Raw genomic sequence first — 24,032 nt, 5'->3', positions numbered from 1 at the left:
GCCGAGACCGGAAGCCTGTGGGAAATGCTACAAAACGCAACTGGATTCCACTACAAAGGCAGGTATGCATAACGACGAATTCCACTATTTTAAATGGCAATTTTTCATTCAGCAACCAATTTGCTACAAAGATCCCGGTGCGGAAAGCCCCATCATTTATTATATTCAATATGCTTCTTTTGAATTCAGATACTCCCAAAGTGCTTCTTGGAAGGGACTTAAAAAGTCTTTGATATGGAAGTCCAAATGTTAGCCATGAATTTTAAAAAGGTCATTCCGTTTGGTCAATCAGCATAAATCATGTGTAGCTTACAGTCTGCTAGCTAGATGTCATGGTTAAGAGTGGCAGCCTCTCATCTGCTAGAACGTTGTATCTTTGAAATGGAGCAGCTGTCTTCCTGTCTCAGCCTCTAGGTGGGAAAGGTCATGTTCTACCTCTGTTGCCGGGGTGACTGTCTCTTTCAGGGCCTTGTGTAGACTAGGCTTGAGGTGTACAGATGAGCTCATGTAATGAGTATTATTTGCTAGGGTATATTGTTGGTTCTGGCTGGAGGACCTGGTCTCTTCTGGGATCAGGGTCGCTTGGCAGTTCTAACGGAATCTGTATCTTTCACTTGATTTGGCTTGAAAATTGTTTATTACATGGAGAAAGATGGTCATTCTGACCTCTTGGAGGCGGACAGATGTCACCTGTCTCTGGAGATAGCATGGGTTCCCTGAATGATAGGAAAATAATGGCAGAGACATTGTGGTGTCTCTATACTTGATATTAATGCTTGGAAGAGAGTTGAGGGAGGAATGGATCACTAATTAACTGGGTTATGTCAACCATAGGACATTTGTTCAGTTTGCAGAGCAATGTTAACTTGGGACATTTGCTTGTTGACAAGATGAAGAGGTCAGGAGAAGTTTTGGGGTCTTTTATTAAGACTATAGAAATACATATTTAGTTACAGGTTTAATATTTCATTTATTCACATATTTACACTCATACACACACATACATGCAGGAATTTGAGGAATTAGAGAAGTTAGGCCGAAACTTGATTGTGGGCCAGATGTGAGATGGAACTTTTGGGGATTTTTTGTCATTTGGGTCAACACTAGGAGGAAGGAGAAGCTGACCGTATATGGACAAGTGCTTCATGTAACTTTAGGGAATTTCCTTGCCAAGTGGGGAAGGTACCTGAGATCAGCATCATGGGATGTGTGAATTTATTACTGGTTCATTGATGAGAGAACAACCGAGCAGGCACTGGTTTAGGCAATGCAATTGGGTATTGGTTCAGTGTGGGAAGGGTTTAAAAGATGGGAAGCTTTGGGAGAATTTTCAGAACTCCTATTTAAAAAGCAACATTTACAAACAGGAGCCAGATTGACAAGGCAGGGAAAACTTCATTGTGGCTTTTGGCTAAAAAGTAAAAGGCTATGTTGGAAGACTGCCTAAATAAAGTGAAGAATTTGGAAGAGTTTAATGATCAACTAGTTGGGCAAACAAATATACAAAACTCAAGATATATCAATTCAGTTGCTAACAATGCACACAGTGCTGCAGAGATACGTCGCATGGAGGATGATTGTTTGAATTGGCAAAAACGAGTTATTGACGCAGAGAGTCAGATACGACATCTGAACTAACAAAGGCTCACGCAGCTGTTTCACTAGTTGTACGGCACCGTAGTGCTGCTGCTAGTGGAAATCATGAGATATTTTTTTAATTATATGCAGAAATTAAAGGATGCTTTTTAAAAAATTATTTATTATATTTATATACCCTGGGAGCTCAGAGCGGTTTACAAAAAATGTAGAAAGTTTACAAGAAACAATCCATAACATATAAATAACCGTAACATTAATACTACTAACTGATAATTGTAACAGTGGTAACAGTACAAACGGGTCCAGGAGCAGAACACATGATGGATTTCTGGGAGGGAAGGAGCAGGGGCCCTGCAGATGTTGTTGGTTATTCCAGGTCTCAGCCAAATGCTTGGTGGAAGAGCTCCCTTTTGCAGGTCCTGCGGAACTGTTTCAGCTCTGTCAGGGCCCTGATCTCCTCTAGGACCTCATTACACGAGGTGGGGGGAAGGACAGAGAATGTCCTTTGCTGGCTAAGCAGGGTTTGGTTAATGCTGTGGGATATGAGGAAACCTTGAAGTCACCAGTATGTGATGAAAGTGTTTTAGAAGACTGTGAAGGTGTTTGGAATATGGTGAATGATGTGTGTGATGCGCTTGTGATGTCTGTTTTTGAGGAGTTGGGAGGAGGGAGGGAGAGTCCCTGTGTGCCCAGTAGGTAAGAAATCGATCACGAAAGACAGAGGTGCATTGGGGAGACCTACCATAGAGGATAGAGGAAAATACCCCAGTGACCATGGAAGAAGCACAGACAGCTGCTAAGAAGCTGGGACCTCTTACCAGTGAGAATGCTTTACTTTGGATGTTTGAAGCTTCAAAGCATGCAGACTGGACTAGGGATGATTTGAAGTTGATAGTTCAGTATTCTGTGGACTCAGATATGTGGGCTGTCATCTGGTTACAACTGAGAGATTCTGCTCTGGGTATTGGAGGATTTTGGCCAGCTCTTGTAAAAGCTCTCATTCCATTCCGTTCCATTTCTAAAGCATTTTACGCAGAAGAGCAAAGTGCAGAGGAATCACCTGAACTTTACACATGAAGAAAAGAGCTCTTGGATATTGCTGCTGACATTGTGCCTTTGATTTTTGGGGATGCAGATTATGATAACCTGCAATTTAAATAAAAATTAGTGAATTGTTTTAATGTTCAAACCTGAATAATTTTGGGAAGTGTGCAAGTGGCTCTTCTGACTTATCCCCAACGTCAAGTTAAAATCCAGGAGGCAGGGAATTTGTTTAGGGGAGGCAGGCATTTGGAGCAGAAGAAAAAGGAGAAGGAAAAGAGCTACAATGTGATTTATAGTAACCGAGGACCATGGCATAGACCTCGTCCTTCTCAAATACCCTTGAGAAGCAGAAGTTAACACTTTAACAAAGTGAATCCATCAACATGTGTCTTTGCGCCCAAAACCATTTGGAGTTAGGAGGGGCTTGACACCATGGGGGTAGAGCACATTGCATTTACCATCTTCTCCAAGTGAGTCTACTAGTACCCTACCTGCCATGCAATGGTCACCTCTAGACTGGACTTCTGTAACTCTCTCTACACTGGCTTATCCTTGCCCTTTACCCGGAAACTCCAACTGGTGCAGCATGCAGCTGCTAGGGTCCTCACTAGTTGTAGGGCCCATATCCAGCCAGTGCTGAGGCAGCTGCATTGGTTGTCAGTTATGGTCCGAATCAAGTTCAAGGTTCTGTTTTTGACCTTTTAGGCCATTCATGGCTTGGGCTCTGCCTAACTGAGGGCCACTTGTCTCCTTATGCCCACCACAGGGCTCTGCAGGTACTAATCTGATAGCAGTCCGTGGCCCCAGAGAAATATGCCTGGCCTTGTGTCAGGAGTGGTGATGTTAACTCCTGCCATGATTTATGCTTGACCTGTGTAACTCCATTTTGTGTGCTGTTTTTGAAACCTTTGTGTAACCCTGAGCTGTCTGCTTGCCTTTGCTTTGATTTAGTCTCTGTGCATATTTCAGATAGACTGCTTATCTACAGGAACTCTCTAACACCCAAGGCCAAGTGAGCCTCACTATCATCTGGAAAGGCGCTCGGACTGGTACCTGTGGGAGGGGGTGCTCTACTCCCTGGGAATTGTATGGTTTGGGGCGGGAAAGTGGACAGTGTAAAAGTGTGGGTTTGACCTGTACTGAACAGAATCGACTATGAACGTTAAGGTGTGCTGAACTGCTATTAATAAAGCTTTCTATTAATCCAGAAGCAAGTTGTTAGTCTGTCTGCCCTTGACACTTTGACCCAGGCCAGGGCCCTTTCGATCCGGACCCTGACTTTGTGGAATGAGCTCCTGGGAGCACTGAAGGCCTTGAAGGAGCTATCAGAGTTCCACAGGGCCTGTAAAATGGAGCTCTTCCACCAGGTCTTTGGCTGAGACTCTTGTTTAAGATCAACGGGCCCCTCTCAGGCTATGCTATGCCACTGAGTGAACCCCTCTGGTGGATGTGGGAGATAGAAACACCAGGCAACTGGACAGAACAGGAAATTCCCCACTCACCAACTGATCCCTACTGCTATAACTCATACCTAGGCATCTAAATGTAATCAATTATGGACAGAGAAGATAACAAAGCAATACAAGAAAAAATGGCATAATCAGGCATGATTTTGTCAAAAGGATCAGCAAGCATATTGATGACACCCAATCATAAAATTATGGTCAATCTCTCCTAATGATCTTGCATAACTATTAAACAGCACAGGAAAGGACATGTTCCTGGGGGCACTACACGTGTCATAGAATCATAGAATCATAGAGTTGGAAGGAGCCATACAGGCCATCTAGTCCAACCCCCTGCTCAACGCAGGATCAGCCCAATCAGCCCAAGGAACTAATTCCATGTCTCCCTTCACCATTCTGTGTACAATACCACTCATTCACATCTGCTGATCAATACATAGAAAAGTAGGATTCTACTATATCAAACTCTGATAAGTCAGGAACTATCAACAAGGAAGGGTTACCTTTATCTTCAGTCTAAAATCATCCACATGAGCTACCAGTGTTGTCTTGAACCCATAGCTCAAACTGAAACCAGATTGCAAACATACAGCCTCCTTTGCCCCTAAAATCTGTCCCCAGAATCTCAAGTCCTGAGCTATGAAGACTTGGCAGTCCCAATAATGGAAGAAGGGACATGAACCTGATCTTCCAGTCTTGTTCCTTGGTACCTAAATACTGAAATGTCATGGGTCATACCCATTTACTTCCAGAAAGTATGAAATTCCATGTTTCCAGTCCATGGCAGTGATACCAATGGCATACATGTATGATAGGGCTCCAAGTGTCCATGTAGTGACTAGAGATCTCTTGGGATTGCAACTGATCTCCAGGTGGCAGAGATCCATTCACCTGGAGAAAATGACTGCTTTGGAAGGTGCACTCTATGGCATTATACTCAACTGAAGTCCCTCTCTTCCCCAAACCCTGCCCTCCCCAGTCTTCACTCCCCAAATTTCCAAGCATTGCCCATTCCAGGGCTCACAACTCTGATGGGCAATCTATGGCTTGATAGCTGCATAAAGGCATAATACATGAATAGGGCATCATGGAATGAGAATATGATTCCACTCTCTAACATATATCATAAAGTATCATGCTAGAATCTCATAGGTGCTCACCAGTCTCCAAACACAATAAGTAAATAATAGATGCTTCTAAACTGATGGCACTTGAAAGAAAACCTATTCCTTTTGTCCTGGTTCCCCCCCCCCCCCCACTTTCCCTTATGTGAAATGTTCATGCTTGGAACACTTTTGTATTGTCAGTATATTTCTTGTCTTCTCTGAACTGCTGTCTCTTTGTGTAAGTGGTGGCTTCATTCCAGGTTTGCTTTATTCCGATGGAGAGCCAGACAAAACTGCCAGGAGGCTCAACAAGAAAGGTACACAGAGTATAGGCACCCAGTAGAACTTGCAGGCTTTGATCAGTTCAATCAGGAGATTAATCAGGTAGAGCAGTTGCTTGTTCAGCTGGTGGAAGCCAATATTATTTGACAAGACTGACTTTGCTTGAGCAAAAAGAAAAGGCCCCTGACCTGGATGGCCCAGACTAGTCTAATTTCATCAAATCTTAGAAACTAAGCAGGGTTAGCCTTGGTTAGTACTTGGATGAGAGACTACCAAGGTCTCCAGGGTCATGTTAGAGTACAGTCAATTGCTCCCAATAAGCAGACTTAATTGAAGAAAATCTCTTTCTTGATTATACAACAAGCACTTTGCTGACACACCTCAGAATTGTTGCCCCTTATCAATGTCCGGTCTCCACAGTTCCCCCTGTGCACCCCTTTGAGTGCAAAACATTCCAAATGCCCTCCCCCATACATGCCTGAAAATGAAAGACACAATTGGCATCTCAGGCCCAAAGGTCAGGGAGAGATTGCTGTTCTCAAAACAGCAATCAAATTAAGACTGGATTCCCAAGCTCAGCTATCCTAGCCCATCCTAGCTACATTCAATTATCAATAATATAGGATCAAAGGCAAATGAAGCAAATGGCAAAAGCATGTGAATACAGGATTTTGACAGGTCACTATGCAGAGTCAGGCAATGGCAAACCACCTCTGAACATCTTTTGCCTTGAAAACCTATGGAATCACCATTGTAAGTTTGTCATGATTTATCAGCATTTTTGACCACCAAGAGATAAAGGGAAGGAAAGTTGGCATGGTAAAGCCCCATCTCATTAGATCTTGGAAGCTAACCAGGGTCGGTACCTGGAAACTCAGTTCTGAGTTTGCCATGTCAAGTTGCAACTCATCAGTACTTATCTGTGTAAGAGGAGTATATTTTTAAGCATTATGGTTCTGGTATATAAGGACCATAGAAAATTAAAAGAGAAATTACTAGCTGTCACTTATGGTGGAGACGTTGTTTGCAGAAAGAGTACCTGATATTTGTGGTTGGTTGATTCCACAGCATCCTTAATATACATTATGCTTGAAACACATAGAAGAAAAAGAACATCTCTGTGCTGAGAGGCTTACTATCTGCAATTCAAGAGGAAAACAATAAGGGAGGAAATGAAAATGGAGTGAACAATACAACAGGGAGTTTGATCTCAAGGATCCATTCAACTACAAATGACACTTTTTCTGGCATGAGGAGCCATTTGCCAATGCAAGCGGAGTTTTGCCCTGTATAACTATACCTTGCTTCAGTGGAAGTTTACCCATGCCAAAGAATAGTCATTTTATTTTTATTGTTATTTTGTTGTTTCAATATCAACATACACTCAGTAATATCCTCATACATATACACAAAACACATGGGTATATCTTATTATATATTTTCTCATTTGAAAAAAATGAAAAGTATCCAGTATGTAGTAAATAAATCAGGTTGCTCCTACTAGCCCTTTGAGCCTTTCTCAACCTTTTTTACTATTGAGAATCCCATGAAACATTCTTCAGGCTTCAAGAAACCCCAGAAATAACGGAAACATGCAGAATATGGTTGGGAAGCATAGCCACCCGGGACCCCTCCCCTTCCCACCCCCTCCAGGCCCATCATTGGCTATTTGGGGGGGGGGTGTGGCAGGTTGACATGACCATGTATAGTCATATCACCCAATAAATAGTTAACAAATTTTACCTGGGATTTTTGTCAGGAGTATAAATCATGTATAATTTTTAACTTTTAACTTATGTTATCAGGGCAGTCTTGGACCCACAAAATTATGATTGCCATGAAATGGGCTCTACTGACTGAGCCACCATAGACACATTACATTCAAAGCCTCTATACCAGGTTTTCTGGTGTTTTCTCATACTATTTTTTTTTAAGAAAGACAGGCAATGGCTCATATTGCTTTTATTAAGAAAAAGAATCCAACTTAATCCTTACTTTAAAAAAAAAACAAATTTCCAAGCTTGGAAAGAGAGCAAGCTGTTTCACCCCCACCCCCAACCTATGAAGCAAGTGTGGAGATGAAGGCAGCTGGAACCAGAGACCAGCTGGTCTTTAACTCCTTAGTGTTTCTGGTATTACTTTAGGGGGGGGGCTAGTAAATTGGGGAAAACAACTTCACAGCATGAAAGCTCAAACAGATTTTAGACAGCACCAGAGTAAAAGGATCTGATGCTGCCTGGAGCCAATCAACAGAGACTTCTGTACAGGTGCAGATAGATTTTTTTAAAAATGAGCCCAATGAGCTTTAACAGCCAAGTGAAGATAAGACTCTAGATACAGTTTCTTTTTTCACATTTTTAGAAATCCATTAAAATGTTGATAAAGTGAAAATGTAATTGTTAGAAACAATTGACTGATGAAATTCAATTATTCAGTTGACAGTTCTAATTAAAACAACCCTATATGATAAGAACATTATGTAATTTAGCAGCAGAATGAGTCTGTTTACATGAGAGGTTTACCAAACATCACATTGGCAGTGCACACTTGGAACCAGGCAGTGATGGAGATGGCTCATCTTTGGTATTTTTAAAGGAAGTTTTTGGTCAGGGCCACCCTTAGAGGAGTGTCTAATTTCTAAGTCCCTTTAAGTGTTGTACTCTGCTTAGGGCAGCCCTGCAGTTTACTTCTTATTGATTCCCTGAATCTGACAGTCTATGTTAGAGCCTTTGTTTGAAAGAATAGTCTGCTCTTTGCACCCTACAAAAGATGTGATGCAGTATACTATCTTATTAATATTCCCAAAATTTCAGCCATGACTGGGGTTGCCAACTGTAGGTTGGGAAACTCCTGAAGATAGAAACTGGGGAGGGCAAGAATGGACCTATGTATGTATTACACACTCCTTGGAGAAGGGAGGGACTTAAGCAGAGTATTCTTGCCATAAAGTCCACCTTTCCAAAGCAGCCATTTTCCCCTTCTAGTGAAGTGATCTGTATTCTCTGGAGAACAGTTGCAATTCCAGGAGATCCTCAGACCCCATTGGAGGCTGGCACCCCAGCATGGGCTGAAAGCTTTAGATACTGTATTAAAGGAATAAGCAATATTTTGTAAATAGACAATTTTAGTTATTTCATTAATATCACTGGTGCACAAGTGTGCTTGATAAGTGTGTGATACCTACAAGAAAGTGTGCATTGCATGCATCGTCCATTTCTGCATGATGCCCAAAGGAATCCCTGCAGCCTAACTGTATGCCTCCCCCCATCCAGTTTTTTGTCTTGCCCAGGCAAATTCCTTTAGCTTTCAAGCTTTGGGGCTGCTCCCAACAGTGAAAGGAATCATGCCAGCTGTAATCTTAAAGATCTGCGGGCTGGAATTCTAATTCCCTCATCAATAGTTGACCATTCACATGACCCTGAAATATTAAAGTTTGCTTAAAACATTTTGAAATATTCAACTATACCAAGCAAAGGTTGGCGTCTCAAAATCTGAACTCTAAGTGCAGACTCAAAATGTATGAATCCCCCTGACTTCCTACTTTAATTGCAGATGATGTAGCATGTGAGATTAAAGATATGAATAACCTTTCTGGTGATTTTAAAACAAGCCTAGCCCAATCTTCTCAGATCTCAGAAGCTAAGCAGGGTCAGCCATGGTGAATATTTTGCCAGGGACCACCAAGGAAATTTTGGGTTGCTGTGCAGTGGCAGGCAATGGCAAACCACCTCTGGTCATCGCTTGCCTTGAAAACCCCCATGCTTCTGGATCACCAAGTGTTTATTATGACTTGACAGCACACAATTATTATTTTCAAACAACCTTACAATGATGCTAGCAGTTGGTTGGGGATGCTGAAAGAAGGGCATACGTTTGAGTCATGGAACAATTTTTTCTTAACTTTTATAAGTGCTATGTCATGTTGATCCACTGGTTCAAATGCCCCAAAGGTAGCACCCTATGATATCATATACTTGACATTACTAATGTTTCCTTAATGGAGGCTACTACGTGGGTGTCGAATAGGTTAGCGAGCATGTAATCTTCTGTGCAAACATAATGCTGTCTACAAGTTAATCTCCCTTAAAAAAATTAAAACCCTGCATAAATGTCAGTGAATCTGAGAAAACAAACTAAACATCAAATAAAAGAAGCAGCTCTTCTGGATTACTAATAGCCTTTTAATGCAATGTTCACAAAGTTTAATTGCAACAAAACCCCTTAGTTACTACTGTGCATTCATGCAAAGGGGACCCCACTGGACAGATATCATTATACTGCAATACAAATTCCCAACATGTTTGTAATAAAGAAAATCAATATGGTCACTTCTCAAATATTAGAGATGTAAAGAAGGGAAGTCTGTCATGGCCTTTTCCCAAAATTTTGACCATGAAGGAGCCTCTGGGGGAAAAAATTCAGGTTTCAAGGACCCCCAGAATTGATGTCAGCTGGCCTGCATCCCGGCCATACCCTGCAGAAGTGACATGTCACTGGAAGGAGTATCACCTCCCATACCCTTTGCCCATCTTTCTCTCCTTCCCTAAGTCTTTACTGCTACTCTGGCACCTCTGCTTCATATAGGCCAGAAAGAAGGGCAAGAGCCAAGAAGACAACATGGAGGGCCCCCCCCATACCATGCTACAAATGACTCCCCACTTTTTTTTACACCCACAGCCTTCCCACCAAGCCCTCCAGGCAGAGGCAGCCAATTCCCCAGCTTGTGGCCCAGTCCATTAAGGCAGGAGGGAAAAGGCTGCAGACTCCCTCTGGAGCTTCTGGTCCATGGCCCCCTATTTGGAAATCCCTGGTCTATTATAATAACAAAATAAATACTGGCATTATCCTTTATGTGGGGCTACCCTTGAAGACTGTTTAGAGGTTGAACATAGTGGCATTGCATGAGCAGATAGAACTCTTGTTTAAGGTTGCCAACAAGCCACTTCCCGTGGAGACTCCTTAGGGCAGAGAAAAGAGGGGTATAAAAACATCTCTTCTTCACTGATTCATACTCAGGGGGATCCCTGGTCTGCCCATCCATTTATATTCTTCTCTCTCAGGCACACTCTTGGTTTGGGTCAAATAGTAGATACAGGATTGGGGCCTGCTTGTCTGGTGTGCTTTCAGACTGCAGCAAGATTGGCCTGCCTATCCAAACAGTCCTATGTAGCATTTACCACAGGAGATGTGGTTGTGGCACCACCAAGTCAGTCCTAATTTGTTTAGTTTATTAAATTTCTATGCCACCTATTCTGGAGACCAGCTCTGAGTGGTATACAACATATTGCATATACAAATACATTTTGATACATTTAAATTGAATTAAAAATTTTAAATAGTGGTAAAACAACTCTGAATAAGCCATTAGCAGTTAGAATTTCTAGCGTCAGCAAACAGAGCTTCCACCATCTAGGTCAAGCCAGGTGGGGGTCTGGATCTGCCACAGTCAAATGATGATCTAAAAAATATATTGAAAATTAATTAACTTCTTCCCATTTGGGAAACCCTTCCAGGACTGTCAAGAAACTCCAGGGTTTCACAAAATCCTAGTTGAAAAAGCCTGTCTCAGAGAAAGGCCTTTCACAAAACACTATGACCCATAATGCATGGCAGCAGCCACGCTGGGCTGTTGACGGGCATTGCGCCAGGGCAGCATGCCCCAGCACTTCCCATGTACTCACAGGGGAGGGAATCCCACAGTGTATATCTCTGCCCCGGCATAGCGTGCACATGCGCGCAAAACGCCAGGGCTGGAAATCCCAGCATGCTGCCTGAAGGCAGCAGCATTGGAGCAGGGAGCCCCACCACACAATGGTGAGGAGTGGCATGCCACTCTCCCGCCAAGGTGGGGGGGGGGGAGTCCCTGGAGCCCTGTGGAGCTGACAGGAGCTTTCAATGTCCCTGCAGGGACACTGTAGGTCAGGAGAAGGGTCAGTCCGAAAGACCTGGCTCTGCCAATTATGCATGGCTCTGGCCTGACCCAGCTCCCTCTTGCACCCACAGCATCTCAGGGAACATAGACAATTCCATGTTCCCTTGCTGCGTGTTTTCCGGGGCGCTGTGCCAGGCCAGGGCTGGGATGGCAGCAGCGTCATGCATAATTGGGGCTGCCCTGCTGCTGCCATCCCGGGGTTCCTGCCCGACCCAGCCCCCACTTGCACCTACAGCATCCCAGTAAATGTTCTATGTGATTCTTTTAACTGGCAATTGAATCTGGGACCTTCTGCATGCCAAGCTGATGCTCTAACATTGAGTCACAGCTCTGGTCCCATGAGGTAGAATAGGGATCTGAATCTAGGTCTCCCAGCACAGATCCTGGCCCAATACTCTAATCAGTACATCACTTTGGCTCTTTTTGGCTTGCCTGTTTTCCAAATATTGAGATGAGAAGAATTGATGAGGCTTAATAGAGACAGAAAGAGTTGAATGAAACATTATCCATCTTATCTCAGTGTTGCCCTCTGAGAAAATATAGATTAAGAAAAAGAAAGATTCGTTTTCCATGCATGGGAATACACCTTGCGTTTTCATAATAAATTGGCACTGAAATAGTGATGATGCACCTAAGGGCACTGACCCCTCCTTTCTCCCTCCTCCACCTCAGTTCAGAAACTTTGGTTTTGAGGGAATCTTCTCTGAAAAGCTAAATGCACACAAAGAGGCCGATTATGGCTTGAATTACTTAAAGTTGAGGCACAAGAGAGGAAGATGTCGTCATTTTAAGACATGCCGTGTCTTAAGTGCACTGCCAGGAAGAAGTCGTCGTAACTGAACAAGAAAGCTGCATTGATGATTTATATGGCTTGGCTTGAGCACAGGGACAAAAGAAAAAAGAAAAACCCACTCTCTTGAAAACCGCTTTTTCTTTGAGGTCAGCCATCTAGTCCCAGGCGTTTTCTCACCTTAGATCCCTGTTTGATCAGTTGTAATGACAGCATCAGCTGGTGCAAGGGCACAAACAGAAAGCAAGGCTCAGAGGCTCTTAGCGCCCTTACTCTATATTCTGTTTTTTTAAAGGAGAAAAGCCCATTCACAAATTAATAGGATTGCACTGTTCAACATGTAGGGACTAGTGGATAGAAATGATTTATCCCATATTTGGTACATCAGAGTTATCCCATATTTGGTACATCAGTTCAATAAACTGGTTTAAAAACACCAGAATGCACAGCTATTTTATTTTTAAGAACGTAAGAGAAGTGAAGCCATGTTGAATCAGGAGAGTGACCATCCAGTCCCACACTGTGTCACACAGTGGCCAAAACCCAGGTGCCAATAGGAGGTCCGCCAGTGGGGCAGAACATGAGAAGCCCTCCCACTGTTGCCTCCCAGGCACCAAGAATACAGAGCATCAGTGGCCCAGACATAAGAACATAAGAGAAGCCATGTTGGACCAGCCAATGGGCCATCCCAACACACTGTGTTACACAGTGGCCTAAACCCAGGGGCCACCAGGTGGTCCACCAGAACTCCAGAAGTCCCACAGGCACTAACAATATAGAGCATCACTGTTCCAGGCAGAAGAACAGAAGAGAAGCCAAGTTGGATCAGGACAATGGCCCATCCAGTCCAATACTCTGTGTCACAGATTGGCCAAAATCCAGGGTCACCAGGAGGTCTGTCAGCAGGGCCAGTACTATAGAAGCCCTCCCACTGTTACTCCCCCAAGCAATAAACAGAAAGAGCATCCCTGCCCCAGACAGAGTGTTACATCTATGCCTTGTGGCTAATAGCTATTGAGGGACTTCTGCTCCATATGTTTATTTTTTGCAATGTAGAAGCTGATATTGTTGGAGGTTGCCCCCAAGAAATGCTATGATGGAGCTAGCATGCTCCCTTCTTCTTTCAAGTGCCTGACTTTGAGCTTGGAACTTCCTGGTGATTGGTGGGTGGAGCCTGGGAGGGTGGGGTTTAGGGAAGGGAGGGGCCTCTGTAGGGTGTGATACCATATAGTCGTATAGCCCACCTTCCAAAGCAGCCATTTTCTCCAGAAGGAATAAATGTTGTAAATAAATAAGTGATTGATGTAGTCTGGAGATAAAGTTGTGATTCTGGGAAATTTCCAGCCACCCACTGGAGGCTAACAACCCTATTATATTTTGCACCTGAGAAGTAGCTGGCCACGCCATTCAGAAAACTTCAGACTGGGGGCAGCAATTTCTGCTGATCCTTCCCTCCCAGTTCAGACAACTGTGCTAGTCTTGAGGACCTGCTAACTAGGGTTGCCACCCTCCAGGTGAATCTGGAAACCTCCCCAAATCACAATTGACAGAGATCAGTTCCCCTGGAGAGAATAGCTGCTTTGGACGGTTGACACTGGACATTATACCCCACTGCGGCCCCTTGCCTCCTGAAACCCTGTCCTCCACAGTTGTACCTCTAAATTCCAAGGAATTTTCCAACCTGGAGTTGGCTAGCCTATTGCTGACCCCTGGGAAGAAATTTTAGCAAGATATAAGGATTAAGGATGAGCTGAAGCCCTGATTTTCATTATGAGAATACGGTGAGAGACGTGTCTCTTTTTTCATCTGTTAGAAGCTGATGAATAGGAGTTCGTTATCTGCTACCTCCAAGCACTCTATCGAAGGAGAGAGCCAAAGCAGTGATGAAAATATTTAGAGGCTTTTAAGGATATTTGGACCCAGGTTTCCCCAAGCACGGTGGCTCCCATCAATGTCTGTGCTGGAGAAATCAGTATCACTGAACCCCCAATAATCTATGGCATTTCACAGACAGGAGTGTGGGGGGGACAGACTCAACATTCATGCCGGGCCATGAGTCAGGACACTCTAGCTGTGGTGCCCAGCCATCAATCAATGGTTTTAATTACTTACATGATTGAATAATAAAAATCCTCACTGCTGAATTGATTTCTTGGCCGGGCTCATGCTTGCTTTATGAGAGGGCTTTCCCCCTCCCATTTGATCCAAATAGTGTGTACTTGAAATATAAGGACTCATGGCACATAGGAGGGAGGGAAGAAGGCAAACGGGGGTGACATTTAAGATATTGGATTGGCCCCAGGTTTTAGGAGGGGGAACCCAGGCCAGGAATTCTCCTGTGCCTCTCTGTGGTGGTAGAAACTGGTGTCAGGCCACTGCTGATTTAAGATTTTCAAGACAAGAGACATTCAGAAGTGGTTTGCCCTTCCTTGTCTCTGCATGGTGACCATGGACTTCCTTGGTGGTCTCCAGATCAAAGTTGCCTCCTCATATTGGCAGAAGCTCTCCTCAGGGTGGAGGTCCTTCATGTCACCTTTTACATATGTATGTGCTGACTCATGACAACATCAGCCAGGGGCTTCCAAGGCAAACAAGAAGCAGAGGTAGACAGCTTCAAAAGGGGTTGGATAAACATATTGAGGAGAGGTCCATCAGTGGCTTTTAGTATAGATGGAATCCTCTGTCTGGGACAGTGATGCTCCGTATTCTTGGTGCTTGAGGGGGAGGGCTTCTGGAGTTCTGACCCCACTAGTGGACCTGATTGCATCTTGGTTTTGGCCGCTGTGTAACTCACAGGTGGGACTAGATGGACCACTGATCTGATCCAATATGGTTTCTGTTATGTTCTTGTGGTTTGCCTTCCTCTACAGAGTCTTACTTGGTGGACTCCCTTCCAAGTACTGACCTTGATCTGACAAGATTGGGCCATAGCTTGCCACCTTCCCTCCAAACACACACAATCTCTTACCTAGTCCTTTTAACTGGAAGTGCCAGGGCTTGAATCTAGGACTTCCATTATGCCAAGCAGATGCTTGACCACTGAGCCATGGCTCTGTTTCCCCACACATTTGCTCTGTTTAGAAATGCACAATATTCACAATAATGAACGAAATACTCTCTTCTGCACATGCAAGAAATGTCCTAAGCTTTGCATCCGACAAGGGCTTCCTATATCTGTGTTTTTAATTACCAGCATGGCATATATTTAAAAGGTGCCTTTTAGCATGACCGTAAATGTTTTAAGGTAGGCCAGGCTCATATTTCCTAATCTTTTATTGATTAAGGCTTTGAAACGCCTGGTTTGGAATGTAAATCAGCTGCAAGAGATGATTTAACCCCATGTGGGTTAACTTCCAGGTGGGTTCGCCGCAGGTCCTCACCGCTGATGTTTTTATACTAATTCCTATAGCATCCAAATTAATTTTTAATCCATGGATGTTATCTTTCCTTTATGAACTTTATATTCATGGACCTCAGGACTATTAATGGTGACGGGGTTGCTAGCTAGCTGTTGCATCGCACCCAACTGAAAGTGCTATCTTCCATTCTATTTGTAAGGAAGAAATGAGGAATGCTTTGCACATAGATTTGATTAGAATGTTCTATTGACTGTTGTTGTTTTAGGGTTTTTTTATATGACTTTACCTGCTCTGAGCCTTTGGGGAAATAAATTATTACTATTATTACTATTATATTACTATTATTATTTCTGAAGTCTGTGACTAGGGTTGACAGCTGCTATTTGAGGCCTGGAGTTCTCCCAGAATTCTCCCATAGTGGCAGTGATTAAGAGTGGTGGCGTCTATTCTTGCAAGCTGGGTTTGATTCCTGCTCCTTCACATGTAACCAGCTGGCTGACCTTGGTCTAGTCACAGCGCTGATCATGCTGCTCTCAGAGAGCAGTAACATCAGGGCTCTCTCAGCCTCACCTACTTCACAGAGTGTCGGTTGTGGGGAGAAGGAGGGAAGGCAATTATAAGCTGCTTTGAGACTCTTTCAGGCAGTGAAAAGCGAGGTATAAAAGCCAACTCTTCTTTTTCTTGTTCTACTGTTGCTCTCCAGATTGCAGATATCAGTTCCCCTGGAGAAAATATTTGAAAAATATCTGCATTAGAACAGCTAAATTCAACGCCAGAAGCACCTTAGAGTTTGAGGTAGATTAAGATGAAAGTGAGCAGTGGCTCACAAAAGCTCAGACCCCACCACAAACTTTGTTACTCCTTAAGGTTCTCTAGAGTCAAAGTGGTCTGTGATGGATGGAGCGCTGACTCTGGCAGAATATGCCCCAATACTCTTGTTGCTCTCTAAGGTACTCCTGGGCTCACATTGACCTGGAGAAAACAACTGCTTTGGAGGATGACATTATACCCTATTGAGGTCCTTTCCCAGACCCCAGCCTCTCCAAGAATTTCCCATCCTAATCTGAAGAAGGAGAACTGGGGTTTATACCCCGCTTTTCACTTGCTGAAGGAGTCTCAAAGTGGCTTACAATCACCTTCCCCTTCTCTCTCCACAACAGAGAGAGGTAGGTGGGGCTGCGGGAGCTCTGACAGAACTGCTCTATGAGAACAGATTTAACAAGACAGTGACTAGCCCAAGGTAATCCAGCTGGCTGCATGTGGAGGAGGAGTGAGGAATCAAACTCAGCTTGCCAGATTTGAAGCTCTTAACCACCACTGACAGGAAAATCTGTATATTTATTGTAACAGGAAATCCAGAAGTTAGATTGGAGATCTCTAGAATGGAGATCTCTGATTCTTTTTAACCCAGTCAGAAGGGGTGTTGTAAAGAACAGCTGTAAAGGGTTAAAAAGTATACTGTAACCTTCTCAGTTAGAGCCAAGGGGAAATGCTTAGTGGAACAGCATATTGTGGCTTTTGTGCAACAGACATCTTGTGAGGTAGATGGGGCTGAGAGAACTCTAAGAAAACTAGCTCTGTGAGAACTGCCCAAAAAGAACTGGGACTAGCTCGAGGTCATTCACCTATCTGCATGAGGAGGAATAGGGGATCAAACCCAGATCTCCAGATTAGAGTCTGCTGCTCTTTATACCACACTGGCTCTCAAGAGCTAACAAGTGTACAAGATCTCCAGGCCCCACCTGGTGGTTGGCAACCCTATGCCATGATCAGGTATTCCTCTCCTCCCCACCACCATTTCCTCCCCACATACCCTTTCCAAGTCCCATCTTCGTAGCCGTGTCTCCTTCACTCTCCTCTCCTCCGCCCCTTCCTTGCCCAACGGACTCTAACCGCCTCTCACTGCCATGGAATTCTTTTGACTTCTTGTCAATCATTTGTGCAACTGGCCACCCCAGCCTATCACAGGCATGCCTTTATGATCCAAACCACCTCCTTCTGTGCTCATGGCTCATCACTGACTCCCCTCCCCTCTTTTAACTTTACAATCTGATCTGATGTATAAACTAAAAGCCTCCGTGGGTCATAGTTCCTCTCTTGCAGTGTATCATGCATGAAATATAATTCCCAGAAGGACAGGGTCTGGGTGGTGTTGTGGTTGGACTGGGATCTCAGAAGTGCAGGTTTGAATCCCACCCCCTTTGGCCATGAATTCCTGCTATGGACTTGGGGACATGTCATACTCTCTCAATTTAGCCTATCTCACTAAGTTGTGTGAGGATAAAATGCAGTATGCTGCTTCAGATGCCCATTAGGGAAGAAACTGGCCAAATAAATATTTCACAGATCATGTACCTGGTTCCAGAGTTTGTTGGACTCTGACCTGTCTGTCAGAGGTTTGTAGGATTTCCAGGCCTCTCCCCCACATACCCCACACATATCTAGAGCTACCATCTTACAGGTGGTACCTGGAGATCTCCTAGATGTACAATCAGTCTCCAAATTACAGAGATCAATTCCCTGGAGGAAATGCAGTTTCCGCAGATAATAGGGATGCCAGCTTCCAGATGAGACCAGGGGATTCTCAGGAATTACAGCTCATCCCCAGACTTCAGAGATCAGTTCCCCTGGAGAAAACAGCTGCTTGGGAGGTTGGATTCTATGGCACTTTACTCCATTGAGGTCCCTGCTCTTCCCAGGTTCCATCCCCAAATCTCCAGGAGTTTCCCAACCTGGATCTGGCAACCCAGCCTCCCACCCCCCTTCCCTGCTCATGTCCGAGATGGGGACTTGGCAACCCTAGAAGATAAACTGTAAACTCAAATCCCCACAGAACACTCTCCCCAAATTCTACCTTCCAAGCTCTACCCTCCCACCCCCAACACACACATCTCCATAAATTTCTAAGTGGGAGATAGCAACCCTATACATATCCCAGCATCAGTTGGGGAATGCACAGTTTCATAGGGCAATCTTTGCAATATTTTTACAAATTGTACAGCCTGGGAGGGGATCAAATGCCAGGAGGGTCCCAGTGTTAAGAGCATACATGTATTGGACATAGGCGTCCCTCCTTGTGCTCCTATATTAGTTCTTGGTGGAGTTAGACGGGTTTCTCCATTATGGTTTTATTGTTGGAGTCTGATATGTATATTGTTATGTCCGGTAGAGTTATTAATGGGTTTTTTAAATTTCAGATGAATGCGTAACCTGCCACGAGCCAGAAATGAGAGTGGCGGGCAATAAGTTCAATAATAAGTGGCGGGCAATAAGTCCAATAATAATAATAATAATAATAATAATAATAATAATAATAATAATAATAATAATAATAATAATAAATTATATCACATGGCTGGTAAATCATTGGTGGAAGTTAATGAGTGTTTTATCTGTCCTGCAACTAGAAAACCTCAGACATCAGCATGAGCACAAGAAATTATCTGTCCCTCCCCAAGAATTGTGTGTGGGGGGGAACAGCACACAGGATTGCAGAGGAAAAAGACATACCATTACTATGATTTGGATGGAATCTTATCTACTGAAGCCTGACAAGGAATGAAGGGGGAGAGAATTCCCCAATGCAACATTATATTTTGTTAGCTGGTTTGAATTTATCATCTGTTGACAACAATACATTTCTTCAAGCAGCTGTATGAGGACTACTGGAAAAAATAATAATCAGCACCAGGTTACTCAAATTCCCACAAGGAGCTCAGCTTCAGACTGGTTGGTTTTAAACAACAGAGATTTTCTGAGTGTCAAAAACTCTTCTCATCTGGAGTCTACAAGACAAGAAGGGCAAAGTGGGGGATCCTTTCCATGTGCCATCTCAGAACTTGAAGGGTTCACTTGGCATGTCATGTGGTAGCCACCTTATCAGAATCAGAATCGCACAGAGCTGGAAGATGCCATAAAGGGTTATCTAGTCCAGCCCTGCCTCCTTCTCAGGGACTTAAAAATCACCCACTTCTGACTTGCATTCATACATCCAACAGACACTCCACCATCCTCTGAGACAGGATAGTCCACTTACAAACAGCCCTCACTATCAGAAAATGCTTGTATTTGTGGTACCTCCTTTCCCATAATTGAATCCATTGCCCCTAGTCCTTGTCTCTTATGGGAACCCTGTAGGGTTTTCAAGACAAGAGATCAGCTGAGATAGCTTGCTATTGCCTGCCTCTGAGTAGTGACCCGGGATTCCTTTGTGATCTCCCATCCAACAAGAGCTGATCTTGCTTAGCTTCCGAGAACTAACAAAATCAGGGTACCCTGGGCCATCCAGGTCAGGGCAAAAGACACACAGAGGTGTTTTCCCCTTGCCTGCCTCTGTGTAGTAACTTTATTTATTTGTTTGCTTGTTTATTTATTTATTTCCCGCTGCTCCCCAATCCCCAATAAAAACCCAATAAAACAATCTCTTACATAAAAACCAAACAAGATATCAAAAACCGTTGGTAAATCTCATCCCAGTTTTTAGTAGAACCTTGGACTTGGTTCATAAAACTTCAGGGATAGCAGCTCAGCAATCTCTAGGACAAAGCCATGATAAGCAGGAAGGCTTGTTTTCATTTTTTGGAAAAAAAAGAATTACTTATGGGGAGAGGTGTGTTGCAGCAGTTTTGCTTATGGTCTCTCTCCATGGGCATCAGCCATCCCCACTCCCAAGACTTCAGATTGCACTGTATGGGTTAAAAAAACACCTGAGGAGTAACTGAAAATGGAACAAATAGTTCAAAATTGGCTGTTGCCCTAAAGATGTGATTTCAAGAACAGTGTATAGTTGTTGCGCATATTTTTGTTAGGAGATGACTGGCCAGTGACTGAGGCCAGAGTGCCCTTTCTCATGAAGGCAGCCGTCTCGACTTGATGGGCAGTGCTTTCTCCTGTTGGGACAAGAGCACAGCTTCTTGTGAGTACTGCTGGGAGGAATCATCTTCTTTGGGCAGTATTTGTTTTTTCACCTCAACAAGAAGTGTAAGGACAGTTAATAGGCAGTTTTTACCTCAGCTTTTACCCCAGCTATCTGCTTCAGGGTGCACTTAAGACAGCTTTTATCTCAGTTTTTTTTTGTTTCGCTGCACTCCTAAACCAGCTTTGCCACAATTTTCTGTTTCATAACGCTACTCCCCCATCCTTTCCTCTTCACCTCTTTGATAATTGGGGGAGGGATGGGATTTTTAGCCGTCATGTTAGTAGTTTGATGTTTTAATGGGAATTTTAATGGGGTTAGTTGTTGTGACCCGCCTCGAGCCTGTCGGGAGAGGCGGGAAATAAATCTAATAATAATAATAATAATAATAATAATAATAATAATAATAACAACAACAACAACAACAACAACAACAACAACAACAACAACAACAATAATAATCCTAAACCTGCTTTTACCTCAGCTTTCTACTTCATGGTGCACGTAAGACCGTTTTTATTCCAGCTTTCTGCTTCACAGCATTCCCAATTCAACTTCTATCACTGCTTTCTGTTTCACAGAGCCACGCCAGTTTTTACCTCAGTTTTCTGCTTCACAGTGCACCTCAGCCAGCTTTTCTCCCTTATGTTTCACAATATTCTTAAAAAATTCTTACATTGTTACCATTTTCTGCTTTGCAGAGGTCAGCCAATTTTACCTCAGCTTTCTGCTTCACAGCACTCTGGAGCCAGTTTTTCCCTCACCTTTCTATTTCCAAATGCTCTTAAACCAAATTTCACTTCAGTTTTCTGTCCTTTGTACTGTCATCAGGTTCCTCACAATGACTAAAGTTCAGGGTTCAACCAAAGAGGTAAACAGGTAGTTGCCATAGCAACCTTTCCTTGCCATAGCAACCCTGGTATTCCTAGGTGGTCTCCCATCCAAAGCTAAACCAGGGCCAACCCTGCTCAGCTTCCAAGATCTGAGAAGATCAAGCTAGCCTGCACCATTCACAACAGGTCAAGTTTCTTAGAATAATAAAAAGCTCAACTAAAAGATCAGTTAAATAGCCTTTTAAAATCCAGTATCAATTGGGGCTCAGGTGAGCTTTCTAAGGGAAACTTACTATCCATTCATTTTCCTTATCAAGTGCCTGTAATCTGATATCAAGTGTGGTTATCATTAGTCTTGGCGTACTTTGCCTTTTCCTTGGTGTACAAACAGTATGAGAGGCAGAAAATGGAACTTTTTGTACTGATATTGCAAGTTCGGTGTTGCAGTTGTTACAGGTAATCCGTGCTGTTTTCTGCGAGAGGCCTGGGCTGGGAGCTTTTGATTAATGGCTAAGATGCTGTATCTTTGCTCTTTATCTATGCCCATAAACTCTGGTGGCCTTAATATAATCATGTAGTTTCATGTAGTCTTTAGCAGTACAACCTAGTTGGAGTCCAGCAGTCCTTACAGACCAACAGGGTGTAAGATTCTGTGAGTCAAAGTTCATTTCATCACATTCAGGTGGGTTGCCATGCTGGTCTGAAGCAGCAGAACCAAGTTCAGCAGCACCTTTAAGGCCAACCAAGTTTCATTCAAGGTATAAGCTTTTGTATGCAGGCACACTTCTTCAGGTTATACCATGAATAATCTTATACCTTAAAGGTGCCACTGGACTCAAACTTTGTCTTTCATTTCATCAGGTCTGGCAAAGTCAGCATGGACTCACAAAAGCCTGGAAAATGTTGGTCTTTACTGGACTCAAATTGTGTTCTAAATATGCATTTTTCTATAAACACCTGGACATAAAAACTCATCTGAATCAAGATTGATTTATATGTGCATGTTACCTGATTAATTTAAATAGATATTTCTACTTCTAGAACAACTGTCACATATCTGGCAGTAACCATATCTTGCCAGGACCTGGGCTGAAACTGCACGAAGCTTTTATTCCAATCCCAGGTCGATTCAGTACTTGCTGCCTACACTGAATGTGATTTCCATTTCGATTTTGGCCAGTTTAAATTTTCCCTCTGCAACAAGCATAACTGATCCGGAGTGACACTACCTTTCCATTGCAATATCCTGGAGTAGATATAACCTTCGATATTTGAAAAATTGGCATGAGTAGAGGAAGACCCGAATTCAAATCGATCTGAATTCAGCAGGATCCACAACGGAATTAACAAAGTAAGTGCAGAATCAGCCCTGGATAGCCCAGGCTTGGTTGATATCATCAGTTCTTTGAAGCTGAGCAGAGTTGGCCCTGGTTAGTACTTGGATAGGATACCACCAAGGAAGCCCAGGGCTGCTACACAGAGGGAGGCAATGGCAAATCACCTCTGAATGTCTCCTGCCTTTAAAAAACCTAGCAGGGATGGCCAAACTGTGGCTCTCCAGATGTCCATGGACAACAATTCCCATGAGCCCCTGGGAATCAGGCTCATGGGAATTGTAGTCCATGGACATCTGGAGGGCCACAGTTTGGCCACCCCAACCCTACAGGGTCACCATAAGTTGGTTGCAACTTGGTGGCACTTTCCACCACCATTCATATCTTGAATCTTACCTCAGATAAAATCCTTTTCACGTATTCTGTTGTGACTCACCAAGAGTGATGAGCTATTGGATAATGAAGAGGCATCTGAGGTGATGGACCAGGTCTCAGTTGCCCCACTCCAAGGGAACAAATTCATTTCTAAAAGATGGTTAAACTCATTTTTTGAATACGTATTGCTTTGTTCATGGATTCTGCACCATATATTAGTGTTAAAACTCTGAAGACACTGCAATAAGGAATATGACTAATATTTAATGAGCCATAGCAAAAAAGTACATAAATCTAAGTTATTGGAATCAGATGAGCCTGAGAGATTCCTGTGGAAATTTCTTTTAGTGATGAGTTTAAGAAAAAAAAAATGACTGCATTAAAGCAAATTCTTCAAAGTGTGCTGTCGCTGGCATATTGCAAGTCCAAGATCTGAGAACAACATCAGCAGATGCTTATTGATGGTTCCAGGGTTACTGTCCGGTCAGCTTTGTGTATTCTTAACAAAAGGATAATACAGTGATTTAATCAGTCTGTGATAACTGAATGTTACCAACCTTATTTACCTATTAAACTCATTGGGCAGCCTTGGTCCTGGTTCAAACAAATAGCAAGCTCTGATTTTGTGCCATATGAACAACCTTAGAAGGAACCTCCATCTCACTTCCCCAGAACCCTAGGAAAGCAGTCGTAAACCAGTCTACCCAGATCCTTGCATGCCTATCCAGTGAGGCTTTCTCCCAAACAAGTTTTCTTAGGATTGCACTGTGAAGGCTATGCTGTCCTACTGATACCACTGTTCCTTTCTTTGTTTAAAAATGGGTCTTCAGATTCCTTAAAAATATTATTTTTAAGGGTTTAAGAAATAAATTTAGCACATTGAACTGAGTGATATAGAGGGCATCTGGTGGTAGAATGGATCTAATTTTGCGATGCAAATAGGCACAAATGGTTAAATATGGTTTAGCGTTTAATTCATAGGTGTTGTTAGAATGTG

General features: G+C 43.3%; 1 long non-coding RNA gene across 2 annotated transcripts in view; it reads right to left on the bottom strand.

Moving 5' to 3' along the window:
• LOC143843980 (uncharacterized) overlaps window positions 1-21,321 on the bottom strand; it is a 34,214-nt gene extending 12,893 nt beyond the window's left edge. The window contains exons 1-2 of one of the 2 annotated variants that reach the window (XR_013233775.1): window positions 21,212-21,321; window positions 6,537-6,636 (exon numbers count right to left, since the gene is read on the bottom strand). This is a non-coding gene — a long non-coding RNA (uncharacterized LOC143843980). Of the gene's footprint in view, window positions 1-6,536; window positions 6,637-17,391; window positions 17,460-21,211 lie in introns of those variants that run through there. The other variant, XR_013233774.1, reaches the window with a different exon arrangement.
• Window positions 21,322-24,032: the final 2,711 nt, after the last annotated feature.

This window comes from Paroedura picta, chromosome 8, assembly GCF_049243985.1.
Source record: "Paroedura picta isolate Pp20150507F chromosome 8, Ppicta_v3.0, whole genome shotgun sequence".
Classification (NCBI taxonomy): domain Eukaryota; kingdom Metazoa; phylum Chordata; class Lepidosauria; order Squamata; family Gekkonidae; genus Paroedura; species Paroedura picta.
This window is presented reverse-complemented; position numbering and strand designations above follow the sequence as displayed.